At 40.0% G+C, this 14,453-nt stretch overlaps 3 protein-coding genes across 14 annotated transcripts in view; all 3 read left to right on the top strand.

Annotated features, from left to right (window-relative positions):
- Positions 1–14,453, top strand: part of LOC123856088 (KRAB domain-containing protein 5-like) — a 212,269-nt gene that overhangs the window by 26,390 nt on the left and 171,426 nt on the right. The window lies entirely within an intron of this gene.
- The window catches only part of LOC123856136 (microsomal glutathione S-transferase 2-like), a 77,127-nt gene that overhangs the window by 26,382 nt on the left and 36,292 nt on the right, over positions 1–14,453 (top strand). The window lies entirely within an intron of this gene.
- Positions 1–14,453, top strand: part of LOC123856096 (zinc finger protein OZF-like) — a 60,422-nt gene that overhangs the window by 26,486 nt on the left and 19,483 nt on the right. The window lies entirely within an intron of this gene.

Here is a 14,453-nt window from a genome sequence, read left to right as displayed (position 1 = left end):
AATGAGAAAATCTAATCCCTTATTTCCCTTCAAAGGTTCATTTTTCTTTGTATTGACTAATATTAGAAAGTTCCACTCTGTGTTGCATTCCTCAGTGGTGAAATAATGTATCTTTTTGTGTCCTAGAATTCCTACATAAATTATAAATTAATGCCATAAGGGAGCTAGAACATTTAGAACTTAGAACTTGCAGCCTATAATAAAGTCTCAATTGTTATTTTATTAATAATTCCATCATTTTATAATTTTGTATGATATGAAGTTGTGATTTTTGTCATGTGTTTTCACTTTATTAGTTATATGTCAGATTCATCTCTAATTTTTTTATATGAATAGTTGGGATATGACATGGGCGTATGCTGCTAAGAAGTGAGGTGGATAATTAGTAAAATCCCCATATTTTATTTATTTATTTTTTTAAAAGATTTTATTTATTTATTTGAGAGAGAGAAAATGAGAGAAAGCACATGAGAGGGGGGAGGGTCAGAGGGAGAAGCAGACTCCCCGCTGAGCAGGGAGCCCGATGCGGGACTCGATCCCAGGACTCCAGGATCATGACCTGAGCTGAAGGCAGTCGCTTAACCAACTGAACCACCCAGGCGCCCCAAATCCCCATATTTTAAAAAAAAGTTTTGTTTATAAATTTTATTTTACTTTAGGAGAAATTTACTGTTAGGCTTTTCTTCCTCAGAATGTATCCGAACTTAATTCCCAGTATTTATTTTTTACAAAGTGATTGCTGGCATATTTTACAATTTTGATACTCTATATTTCAAAATGAAGGGTATTTCTTCGGGTGCTTGGTTCTTTTTAAAAATTTATTTATTTATGAGAGACAGAGAGAGAACGAGCCAGCACTAGTATGGGGAGGGGTAGAGGGAGAGAATCCTAAACAGATGCCCTTAGGGGCTCAATCCCACAACCCTGAGATTGTGACCTGAGGTGAAATCAAGAGTTGGATGTTAACCTACTGAGTCACCCAGCACCCCAGCCTGCTTGTTTCTAAAGAATGGATTATAGCCTTGCATTTTGTGTAAGAGAAGGGACATGTTAATAACATGATACATTTTTTAATGTCTTTTAAGTGCTCATTCATAAGATTTTCTATTAGAGCTATTCATGGTTGATTTTAATGAATATTCTTTATAATTTTACTGTCAATTTAGGCATGACAGTAATTCAAAATACTTGTTTTTCATGGGTACATAGTCACAGGTTAAAATTACGCTTATACAGAAGGTTTCCTTTCAGAAATTCATGTATTTTTATGTAGACTTACTTGGGTTAAATTTTGTCTTCTTCTGCTTTTGCAATTCCGTAATAATGTGCTTACTTTTGTATGGGACCCTCCACAACATTATTTAGTTGTGATATTGTTGTTGCCTGTGTATTTTATTATAGGATGACAATTTTCAACTCAGTAGATTTCAAGACAGTGTGAGTTTATCTCACATATGAATCAGCTTTATGCCCTTTATCAATAAAATTATGTATGTATTTGTCTGTATAAATACCACCCATGCATACTGTGATTATGACTCATCTTGTGAATTTGTTTTATTGGTTAGTGTTCAGTGAGTGTTGTATCATGTCTAGGTGAGTTGTTACAATAATAGAATTAATTTCATCAGCTGTTGGTGAATTTATATTCCCTTTGCATGAGAGAAACACTTCTTGTGAATTCAGTGTAATTTTTAAACATTTTATACCTCTGAATCAAATTTTGGTATTGCATTATATCCTTAATTGTGGTGTTAACCCATGATATGCTTTGATACCATCCTCACCAACTTTTGTGTCTTCTCTGTACTTACTTTCATAATAGTTACATTAGAGATTACTTAAAACATTTTAAAGGTATAACAAACCGTTTTTAAGTGCTCTTGTCATTTGCATACAAAACTCTTCTACTTATCATCTCCACCCCTGCACCCACTTTGTTACCAATATCACAAATTCTATCTTTTATGTGGTGTACTTTGTTACCTAGGTTTATGATTTTATGCTTTTATATAAAAAAAATTCTATTGCAGAAATAAAAGTGACGTGTGCTACCTCATTACAACACTACAGGATTCTGTAATTGTGTAGATATTTACATTTAGCTGAGAGCTTTATGTTGTCCTGTGGTTTCAGTTACTGTTCAAAATCATTTTATTTCACCTGGAAAGACTTCCTTTAACGTTTCTCGTAGGACAGGTCTACTGGTAAACTTAGGGGGGTTTTTACTTGGGAAAGTCTTCACTTCTACATTCATGGAAAACTGTGTTGCCAGGTAAAGTATTCTTGGTGGCTCTTTTTTGATCTTTCAGTATGTGAATATATTTTCCCATGTAGTTCTTCTTGTCAGGTCTGCTGAGAATCCCACTACTAATCGTATGAAGCTCTCTTGTACAAGATGCTTGGTTTTGTCAGGATGTTTCAAAATTCTCTTTTCACCTGTGATTTGTGATGAGTTAATTATGATGTGTCACTGTGTTCATGTCTTGAGATTTATCCTATTTTGAATTTACTGAGCTTGTTCAATTAGTCTCTTCCCACATACATGGGACGTACAAGCCTTTAGTTTTTCAGGTAAACTCTCTGCCCCCTTCACTCTCCTCTCCTTATGGGGTCCCCTTAATGTACATATTGGTCCACTTGTTGGTCTCCCATGAGTCCCTTAGACTCTGTCCTTTTCCACATTTTTCTTTGATCCTTTCAGTAGAGAGTTTAAAATAAGGTGTCTTTAAGATGTCTGATTCTTTCTTCTGATTAATCAGGTCTATGGCTGACCCCTTGGTGTATTTTTAAATTCAGTGACTATTCTCCTCAGCTCCCTATTTCTGGTTCATTGTTGTTATACTTTCTGTCTGTTTGGATTTTCATTTTGGTCATGCATAGTTTCCCTGATATCATTTAGTTAACTATCTGTTTTCTTCCTCCGTGAACATCTTTATGATGGTTATATGAATTCTTTGTTAGGCCACTAATAATGGTTCTTTATTAATTTAAGGCCAGCTTTGGAGATTTATTTCATTCCTCTGTTTGGAACACATTTTTCTGTTTCTTTGTATGCTATATTATATATATATATATATTTTAAGGTTTTTTATTTATTTATTTGACAGAGAGAGACACAGCGAGAGAGGGAACACAAGCAGGGGGAGTGGGAGAGGGAGAAGTAGGCTTCTCACTGAGCAGGGAGCCCGATGGGGCCTCGATCCCAGGACCCCGGGGATCATGACCTGAGCCTAAGGCAGACGCTTAACGACTGAGCCACCCAGGCGCCCTATGCTTTATTATATTTTGTTGACATATGTGGATTTTAAAAAAGCATCCTCTGAGCCCAAGATTATGGACTTGCTTTGTAGGGAGGAACACAAATAATAGTAATTCTGGGACCTCTCACACATGTTCTGGACATCTATCATTTCTGAATTTTTGTAATTTCCCAGGTTTAAAACTGTAGTTACTACTTTATGTCTGTGATCGCTTCCTCTCTGTTTGTCTTCAGCTCTGTGTTCTCTCCATTGGTTGAACAAATGCTCACCTTTGGTCTGAGCAGCCACCACACTGCATCAAGAGGGTGCTCTCATTTCCTCTGCCTCCCATGTCATGCATGACAGAAACAAGTCCCTCAGGCAGCAGCCAGGAAGCCAGATCATTGAACATATAGGTCACTCATTTGTTTCTTTCCTGAGGAGAGGTGAGAGTTTTCTCACAGTGTTGCCATGGAGTGTCTAGGAGGGTGAATGGCTATCGTGGGCAAGTATCACAAGCTTTCCTTGTCTCTTTGATGAGGCTCTTCCTTTGTACTTACCTGGGGGTGCTGTGTTCTCCTAACTGGCTTCTGGAGCACTCTGAAAGGTAAGTTGTTCCGTTTTTGTCTCCATGGAGGAGCGCAGTCCTGGTGGTTCCTATTTCTCCCTTCTGCTGATGTGCTAGGATGAGTATCAGTTCTACACATGAGCATTTTAACATATATGCATGTCCGTGTACTAAGTGTGGTAACTTATCTTGTATCTTTTAGTTGTGTCTTTCATAACACCCAAGGCCTGTTGGCAAAGAGAGGGAAAGGAGATTCAGTTTGTAGAGTGATATGGGAAGCTGTGGAAGCTGTGGAAATAAGTATTTATACTGATGAGTGACTGGGAATGTGATGGGGGTAATGAAGGACATTATGATGGATATAACCAGATTGTGACAATTACTATAATGAAATCCTTATTGCCACAAGAGATGAGGGATATAAAACATTCGGCGAAAACCTCACCTTACGTCAGTTATATTTGCAGAACAATGTCTTCGAACCCAGGGATGATAATCCGTTTTTTAAACATACATATTTTTTTGAACGGTATTTGGAAATTCTGGAAAGTCACCTAGTCCAAACTAAAAGTAATCATTCAAACAATTTCTTTTTTTTTTTTTTTTAAAGATTTTTATTTATTTATTTATTTGAGAGAGAGAGAATGAGAGACAGCATGAGAGGGAGGAGGGTCAGAGGACAAAGCAGACTCCCTGCCGAGCAGGGAGCCCGATGCAGGACTCGATCCCGGGACTCCAGGATCATGATCCGAGCCGAAAGCAGCCGCTTAACCAACTGAGCCACCCAGGTGCCCCCAAACGATTTCAAATACAAGATTGGTTTCATCGTTAACTGACAAATTTCAGAATGTTAGACGTTTAAAAGTGAAGATAAAATGTCTAAATAGGATTGATTTGAGAAGTGCTTTCCAGAGGGTTTGTTACACTTCCACCAACACATAATCCCTCCTTGTTGCAAAGTTTCCAGTTCAGATGTACACTGGAGGGTCTTTATCCAGACATCACTTAGTAATACTTATCTCACACAATTCTTTTTTTTTTTTTTTTAAAGATTTTTATTTATTTATTTGTCAGAGAGAGAGAGAGCGCACAAGCAGGGGGAGCAGCAGAGGGAGAGGGAGAAGCAGGCTCCTCACCGAGCAAGGAGCCCGATGTGGGACTCGATCCCAGGACCCTGGGATCATGACCTGAGCCGAAGGCAGCCACTTAACGACTGAGCCACCCAGGCGTCCTATCTCACACAATTCTTAATTTGGAGTAAGGTTTCAAAGTGTTGTGAACTTAGGAAGATTTTATTTTATTTTATTCATTTATTTTTAAAGATTTTATTTATTTATTTGACAGAGAGAAACACAGTGATAGAGGGAACACAAGCAGGGGGAGTGGGAGAGGGAGAAGCAGGCTTCCCGCGGAGCAGGGAGCCTGATGCGGGGCTCAATCCCAGGGCCCTGGGATCATGACCTGAGCTGAAGGCAGACGCCTAACAACTGAGCCACCCAGGCACCCCAGAACTTAGGAACATTTTAGTCAGGGCTCTAACTTTTATAATTATGGAGGTGCCTATAATAGAGACAAAACTTACCAATGCAGTGAATCTGGGAAAAACATCAATCAAGGGTCAAATCCTATTAAACATCAGAGAGCTCAGTTTCCATAGAACCAGTATTATAGTAATAAATGTGGGAAAGTTGTTTATGAAAGATCAAATCTTATTGTACATCATTGTATCCTTACTGAAGAGAAGACTTAAAAATGTAATAAGTGCGGCAAACCGTTTAACTGCCTTCAAGATTCACTCGACAGCAGGCATTTCATAATGGGAAGAAATATTACAAATGTAAACAATGTGCAAAACCTTTAACTACCACTCAAAACTTATCAGTATAAGGGAATACATAGTGGGGACAATGCCAACAAATGTAAAAAAAAAAAAATTGTGGCGATGTCTTTAAGCAGAACTACACACTTTTGAACTTCATAGAGTGCATACTGTATGAAACCCTACAAATGTAAAGAATGTGGCAAGGAATTTAATTCATAATCAGAAGTATTCAACGTGAGATAATATATCCTGGGGGTACCTTACAAATGTCAAGAATGGTGGCAAAGTCTTTACCTGGAACTGAACCCTTACTCAGCATCAGAGAAAGCATAGTGGATAGAAATCCTAGAAATGTACTGATTGATGAGTGACCTTTGTGTTTAATATACAGAGTCTTCATAAAGGATAAAAATATTAAAGATGTAGATAATTTGCAAAGTATGCAGTAGAAAGGAAATCTAAATAAGAACATTCACAGTAGAAAACAATAAGTCAGTACCACATTTTAGACATTAGAAATCAGAGTTTTTATTACAGAGAAAAATCCGAAGTTTAAACTCTCAGATCAATTACATTTTAGCCTTGGACAATGCAGGCTGGAGGGGTACCAACCCCCTCCAGAAGGGGAAATCTGTGTGTAATTTTTTTTTTTTAAAGATTTTATTTATTTATTTGAGAGAGAATGAGAGAGAGCACATGAGAAGGGGGAGGGTCAGAGGGAGAAGCAGACCCCCTCCTGAGCAGGGAGCCCGATGCGGGACTCGATCCTGGGACTCCAGGATCATGACCTGAGCCGAAGGCAGTCGCCTAACCAACTAAGCCACCCAGGCGCCCTGTGTGTAATTTTTTTGAAAGATTTTATTTATTCATTTGAGACCGAGAACACCAGGGTATGGGGGGGCACAGAGGGAGAGGGAGAAGCAGGCTCCCTGCTGAGTAGGGAGCCCAAAGCGTGGCTCCATCCCAGGACCCCAGGATCATGATATGAGCCGAAGGCAGAGCCTAAGGTAGACGCTTAACTGACTGAGCCTCCCAGGCACCGTTTGAGTCCCTAAAACTCAAAACCATACCTACTTTTCCATAGAAATAGCCTATTGTTTGGCTGGCGCCTGGATGGCTCAGTCGGTTAAGCATCTGCCTTTGGTTCAGGTCATGATCCCAGGGTCCTGGGATCGAGTCCTGCATCAGGCGCCCTGCTCAGCATGGAGTCTGCTTGTCCCTGTTCCTGCTCTTGCTCTCTCTCTCAAATAAGTAAATAAAATCTTTTTTTAAAGAGCCTATTGTTGACCAGAAACCTTACCTAGAATATGAATAGTTAATCATCCCCTTCTTTTTATGTTGTCTGTATCCTATGCAATATTTTTATAATAAAGTAAGGTTAATAAAGGAAAATATTAAGGAAATCATAACAAAGAGAAAACATGTCTATAGTACTACACTATATTCAAAAAAAAGAAAAAAAATCTATAAATTGACCCACGCTGTTCAAACCCGTGTTATCCAATGGTGAACTGTCTCTGTTAATATGCCTGAAAGGATCAAGGGTGGATAGATACCTGGAGAAGGATTATTAGTTTCAGTGTGTCTCCTTTTTCTTTTGACTGTATTTGCGATATTTTGCATGGCGAATATTAATTTTACTCTGAAATCAACTCATGTTAAGCCTTTATTGCTTGTGTGCGTGCAAAATGATTTGATTCTTGCTGTGTCACCAACATGAGGGCACTGTGATGGGGAATTCATTCATAACCTACTTTTCCATGCAACATTAAGGAGGCTACAGCATGAAATATATGAGGAAAGTCCACATGGAGATGTGTGTGGTTGACATATAAGAGTGAAATAATTCCTGATGAAGTAAGGATTCAGGGCATTATTATTTGCATTAAAGTAAAACACAAACATTCTAAATTTTAAGTGGTTTTGTCATTTGCTGTTTAAGGAGAATACAGTGGTAGGTTATTTAAAGCTGAATGTATCTTCATCATCATAGCAGTTGATACTTGTAAATATTTGTTATTCAGTTGAAATAAAAGAAATATTCACAGATAACTGAGGAAAGTATAGCTAACTCTTCCGTAAAAGGGTGTAAAATTACTGTAAATCCTCATTTACTAAATAATTAGCCTCAGTTGAAAAGCATGGAAAGCACAACTCACAGATCATTCTGTCAGGTGAACAGGGATGGTTCTTGAGTGATGTAATGGGCATTTTGACCAACGATCATATAGTGATTTTTCAGTGGTTTGTTTACAGTGTGTTTGAACTTAATTTTTTTTTTTTTAAAGATTTTATTTATTTATTTGAGAGAGAGAATGAGAGAGAGAGAGCACATGAGAGGGGGGAGGGTCAGAGGGAGAAGCAGACTCCCTGCTGAGCAGGGAGCCCGATGCGGGACTTGATCCCAGGACACCAGGATCATGACCTGAGCCGAAGGCAGTCGCTTAACCGACTGAGCCACCCAGGCGCCCTGAACTTAATATATTTAATTAATAACACTGAATGAATTTTAATGTGTTAACACTGATGTGTAATAAAAGAAACGTTATTCGACACAACCTTAGCCTACCCCAGCTTCATCAGGTAAACAGACAGTAACACAAAGTACACTTGACCTTTGAACAACATGGGTTTGAAGTATGGTCCATTGTGGTCAGATTTATTTATAATACAGTATCGTAAATATATTTTCTCAACATTTTCTTCTCCTGAGCTTCCTTAATTGTAGGAATACCGCATATAACACACAGATAAAATACATATTAATTGACTGTTTTTGATAGATTAAATTGACTGTTCTTGTCAACAGTAGGCTATTAAGTGTTAAGGAGTCAACGTTATACACGGATTTTCAACTTCATGGGTGGTGAGTAAGCTGAACCCCTGTATTATTCAAGGGTCACTTGTACTTGTTAAAGCAGTGGGATGATATCACGAATAATCTCTTTTCCCCAATGACCTTAAACCTCAAATTATTGGTGATTAATTTTCCCTGCATTTTATATTATAGCTTTTCTTCCTTTTTGTGACTGCTGGGACATTATGGTGCTTTTAATAAGGATAGTGTGGAAGTACTATTGAGGGTGTAGGTAACACATGAGTGCTGCCATTATACACACTAAGAAAATGGACATGTCGGACTTTATTCTTCATGAGAACGGTAGCCCGTAAGTCACGTTTCATGCTGAATCCTCACTATTTGAATGTGAATATTGAACTTTGAAATATAACCAAATAGCCTGTGTGCGTTTGAAAATTGTAAAGATTTCTCTGGTCCAGGTTTTTCTTGGAATCCTTCTTTTTATGTTCACAGAGGGCAGACGTGTGTGCATTGGGAACTGTGGGCTCCTGAGTGTTTTCCAAGCCAGTGCTGGCAAGTCCCTATAAGGTGGGACCAGACGTTACGCTCAAACATTTGGCAGGACTGAAGGCCATTCTCTGTTTCTGGGCAGTATAATAGACTTCACTCTGAGACTGCCCTGGTTCACTGTTCGAGCTCTCTGGTCCTGCAGAGTCAAGGTTATACTCAACACTTGGACAGTGTTGCTGGCTTGGCTCTCTCCCCATAGGCCTATAAGATAGGCTCTGTGGTTGCCCAGGGTCTTTGTTCACACTTCATGGTGGAGGGCGCCGGGACTAGAGGCTGTGCTCAGCAGTGGGAGTGACTTCCAACTTGCACGCCTTCCCAGATAGGGTCATAGAATGGCCTCTATGCTGTAGCTCAGCCTGTTGGCTGGAGACCCAACTCGGGCATAGCTGCTGTAAAGCTCCTTGACCAGGTGCGTTTATCTCAGCCCTACAAGAGGGCAGAGTTACTGGGATCTCTGAATGGGTGTGACTGCAAGGTAGAACACAGTCTGGTCCGGGAGTCTTCCAAGATCTGAGCACTGGTTGCTGTTAGTCCTACCCACCTTCTCCATGTCTGTAGGATCCCCAGTGTCCAGCACCACAGGTTCCCCCAGAGATCCCATTGAGATGAGGCCTACGTGGCCATCCAGGAAGTGGGTTGCCATTTGGGGAATACTGGGTGCCCAACCATGGGCTCTCTTTTTCTTAGTGGAACAATTATAGTTCCTGCTGGTCCCTCATGGTGGGGCACTGTGCTGGTCCCGGGGAGGTGCATTGTGATCAACCTGAAATTGCTCTTGCTCCTCTTACCCTTCTAATGTTTTCCTTCTGGGTCTCTGTGGTCCAGGGCGTGTGTTTCAACCTCACCCCTGAGCACTGAGAATTGCCCAGTGATGTCATATGTGAATAATTGCTAGTTGAGCTTATTATGAAAAGTACTGAAGTGGGGGGGGGTGGTGCGCCTGGGTGGCTCAGTTGGTTAAGCATCTCCCTTCAGCTCAGGCCGTGATCCTGAGGTTGTGGGGTCCAACCCTGAGTCAGGCTCCCTGCTCAATGGGGAGTCTGCTTTTCCCTCTGCCTTTCCCCCCTCCATGCTCGAATTCGCTCTCTCTCTCTCTCTCTCTCGCTGAAGTAAATAAATAAAAGAAAAGGAAAGAAAAGTATTGAAGTGGGAACTAAGTATGTCACCATTTTTTTTTGATTGGGAGAGAGGGAATCTCAATTAGCCTTCATTCCCAGCTTGGTGCAGGATGTGGGAGCCAGCTGTGAGGCTCTGTCTCAAAACTCCGAGATCGTGATCTGAGCTGAAATCTAGAGTCAAACACTTAACCTGATTGAGCCACCCACTGGACCTTATTCACCATGTTGATGATACCAGCTTCTGTGATGATTGTTTTAATGTCTCATGAGTGAAAAATGAAGGTTTCCCTATATGTACGTGTGTGTGTATTTTTACATATATGTGTGTAGATATGCACACATACGAACAGATTGTTATTCTTCACTTAGAATATTGAAATGGCATATATTTAGGTATTGAAAACACTATGAATAACAGTGACAAATTCCTTTAGTGTTAAAGATTATTCTGTATGATATATTGCCATGCTGGTTGTTTGTTTGGTTATCACTACATGAGGGTGTTTTTGTTTCTTTCTTTTTGTTTTTGTTTTTGTTTTTCCAGTTCTTTCCTCCTGTTTTCGTTATAGCTCTAGGAAAATTCCAATGGGGTATATTCAAGCAAAGTTTGGCAGTGCTAGGAACATTTGGTTTATTTATGTTTAATATTACAGTGGAGATAATGGGGTTTGGATTTACCAAGTTTTTGTTTTTCTTCATACCCTAATCTATTTTTTATTATTAGTTTCTTACGTTTTCCTGAGTAGATTTTATTTAAATAACTCTACTTTTCATTCTATTTCTGTGAATTGTGTCCTCAGTACCATATTGTTTGTTTTTTTTTTTTTTAAGATTTTATTTATTTATTTGCAAGAGAGACAATGAGAGACAGAGAGCATGAGAGGGAGGAGGGTCAGAGGGAGAAGCAGACTCCCCGCCGAGCAGGGAGCCCGATGTGGGACTCGATCCAGGGACTCCAGGATCATGACCTGAGCCGAAGGCAGTGGCTCAACCAACTGAGCCACCCAGGTGCCCCAGTACCATATTGTTTTAACTAGAAATTAAGGCATGCTTTAAAAAAAAAAAAATGTTTTTTAAATCTAATCACAGGGGCGCCTGGGTGGCTCAGTCGTTAAGCGTCTGCCTTCGGCTCAGGTCTTGATCCTGGGGTCCTGGAATCGAGCCCCGCATCGGGCTCCATGCTCAGTGAGAAGCCTGCTTCTCCCTCTCCCACTCCCCCTGCTTGTGTTCCCTCTCTCACTGTGTCTCTCTCTGTCAAATAAATAAAATCTTTAAGAAAATAAAAATAAATCTAATCACAGTGTGAAATTACATCGTACTGGGGTGCGTGGGTGGCTCAGTCCATTGAGCGGCTGCCTTCGGCTCAGGTCATTATCCTGGGGTCTTGTGATTGAGCCCCACCTCTGGCTCCCTGCTCAGCGGAGAGCCTGCTTCTCCCTCTCCATCTGCCTGCCACTCTGCCTACTTGTGCTCTCTCTCTGTGTCAAATAAATAAAATATAAAAAAAAAATTACATCATACTTTATTTATAAAATAAAAGAAAGAGAGTGTTTTTATTTCCTTTTTTTTTGTTTGTCACTTCTTTTTAGTATGGAGTTGGGCATTAAACTTTGGATAATCTCTTTTTCAAAGTGTTTAATTGGTCATTGTGCCCATTTTTACTGTTGTGATATATTTTTCTTCAATCTCTGTAGTTTTGTATATATGATGAGAGTAAGTCCTTTGTCTTCTCTCTATATCTCTGTTTTGTTCTCTTGAGCCTGTGATGCAGAGAAGTTCTTAATTTTATTTTATTTTTTTAATTTTTTTTAAAGATTTTATTTATTTATTTGACAGAGAGAGACACAACGAGAGAGGGAACATAAGCAGGGGGAGTGGGGGAGGGAGAAGCAGGCTTCCCGCCGAGCAGGGAGCCCGATGTGGGACTCGATCCCAGGATCCTGGGATCATGACCTGAGCCGAAGGCAGACGCCTAACGACTGAGCCACCCAGGCGCCCGCGAAGTTCTTAATTTTAATGTAATCCAATTTGTCAGTTCACCCTTCATGGTTAGTGATTTTTATCATTTTTGGAAATCTTCCCTTATACCAAGAACACAGAGATAGAATCCTTTTGTGCTTTTTTTTTTTTTTTTAAATGATTTTACTTATTTATTTGAGGAGAGAGAATGAGAGAGAGAGCACATGAGAAGGGGGGAGGGTCAGAGGGAGAAGCAGACTCCCTGCTGAGGGACTGGCTGTGGGACTCGCCTCGAGACTCGATCCTGGGACTCCAGGATCATGACCTGAGCCAAAGGCAGTTGCTTAACCAACTGAGCCACCCAGGCTCCCCCTTTTGTGCTTCTCTAAAAACATCATTATCTTTACAGTTTTGATCAGAAATCTATTAAAAATGAATGTGTTGTGTGGTTTGTGTAGTGACTGAGGTTTTCTATTCATTTTCTTTTTTTCCATCAAATTTGATAACAAATTGAAATATATTTTGAAAATGTTGCATTGTGCTTTTAATTTGTTTACCAAAGTCATTTCTTCACATCAATAAACATCTCCTCGATCTTGGAGTAGACTTCTCCTATGATTTCTCTCCATCTTTTCCTGCCTCTAGTGATGTTTACAATCTCATAGGACCACACACTCAGTGTCAGTTTTGATGTCAAAAACCTTCCATGGGCTTCTTTGCTCAGATGAATTATTCCTATATTCCCATAGCAAAATGGCTTCCAGGGGCTTGGCAAATGAGCAGTCATCTTCTTGTTAATACACTGTAGCAAAAATCCTGGCAAACTGATAGCTTTTTTACCATTATATCTCTCTTTAGTTCACGAGGTGTAGGTTAAGTTCTACAGATTTTATTGCCAAACATGAGTATATACGACTCATGGGTCATTGTCTCTAAGGGAGTCCCACCAGCCATGACAGCTTTTGGGTGAAAAGATTTCTGCCATGGTTTTGGGTGGATACTTTTGTATGTTTACAACGTGGTCAAGGGTGTGTCCAGTGTGGTAGAGTGTGGGTCTTGGGTGTCTTCCAGATCATTAATATTAGCCCTATGGATGCTTGTTGGGAGGAGCTTAACGTAAAAACTTCCAAGTACAGGAGTTTTTAATTTTCTGCTGTATGTCTCTGCCAAATGAGCAGTAAAATATGGAGGAAAATGTATTTTGGATACTGTTTGGCATTTTAGAACCCAATCCTACATTTGTTGTATACAGTATTGTTATTATTCCTTGAAGTCATGTTGTGAGCTCATGATCCAGACTAGTGGTTCCATGATTTTCATCCAGTACATGCACAAACAATGTGTCAAGTGCATTCATAGGATCAGTGTTCTTCACATAAGTTCAGGGCTACCCACACTTTTTTTTTTTTTTTTAAGATTTTATTTATTTGCGAGAGAGAGAATGAGAGACAGAGAGCATGAGAGGGAGGAAGGTCAGAGGGAGAAGCAGACTCCCTGCTGAGCAGGGAGCTTGATGTGGGACTTGATCCCGGGACTCCAGGATCATGACCTGAGCCGAAGGCAGTCGCTTAACCAACTGAGCCACCCAGGCGCCCAGGGCTACCCACACTATTTTTGTCCTTGTGACCACTTCCGTTTCATTTTGCACAATCTTCTACATCTTTTAGGTCTATGTTGGTCTTTCTAATATTCTCTGTTGATGGTTGGTGAACACCTTTGCTCTAATCCTCTGCCCTAATTCCTCTGCTTTCCAATTCTCATCCCTTTTATTGTAATAAGCCATGATTCCACTGTATCCAGAACCCGCTTTGCCTGGGTAAGGAGTACAAAATACTCTCATCTTTTCAGATAATTTAAATTGTATGTTTTTTGCACAGTTTCATTCTTTCTCTCCCATCTTCCTTAGAAAGATCACTACAGAAATTTAAGGTAGACCCTCATGGTTATTGTGGTTTCTTAACCTGGTTGAATGCAAGGCCCACAGGGACATTGCAGAAGGGAACGTGATAGCTCAACCGATTCTCCTGCATTGCATCCTGCTCATCATAGCCTTGAAAAATGTTTCCCAGTGTAAATTGAGTGCATTTTATCCCAGATCCTATGTAAGATTAATGAGTGTTTCACAAGGTGGTATACACATGGGAAAATTAGGCAGGAGCCAAGCCGGGATCAAACTGAGTGGTGGCTGCTGTTGGGACATGATTTTCTATTGGTTTCAGTTTCTCTGGGTGTTATGGATAGAAGCATTGAAGGTTCTTATTCTAATTGTTTTTTCATTGATGTTTGTGTAGAAAAAGGCTTTGGAATATAGTGATATCTTGCTCGTGGGTAGAGGACAGATTTGTTTACTGCACAAGAAAATGGAGAGGTCTCC

This window comes from Mirounga angustirostris, unplaced genomic scaffold, assembly GCF_029215605.1.
Source record: "Mirounga angustirostris isolate CCGP_5_RB_7025 unplaced genomic scaffold, mMirAng1.0.hap1 SCAF_16, whole genome shotgun sequence".
Taxonomy (NCBI): Eukaryota; Metazoa; Chordata; class Mammalia; order Carnivora; family Phocidae; genus Mirounga; species Mirounga angustirostris.
This window is presented reverse-complemented; position numbering and strand designations above follow the sequence as displayed.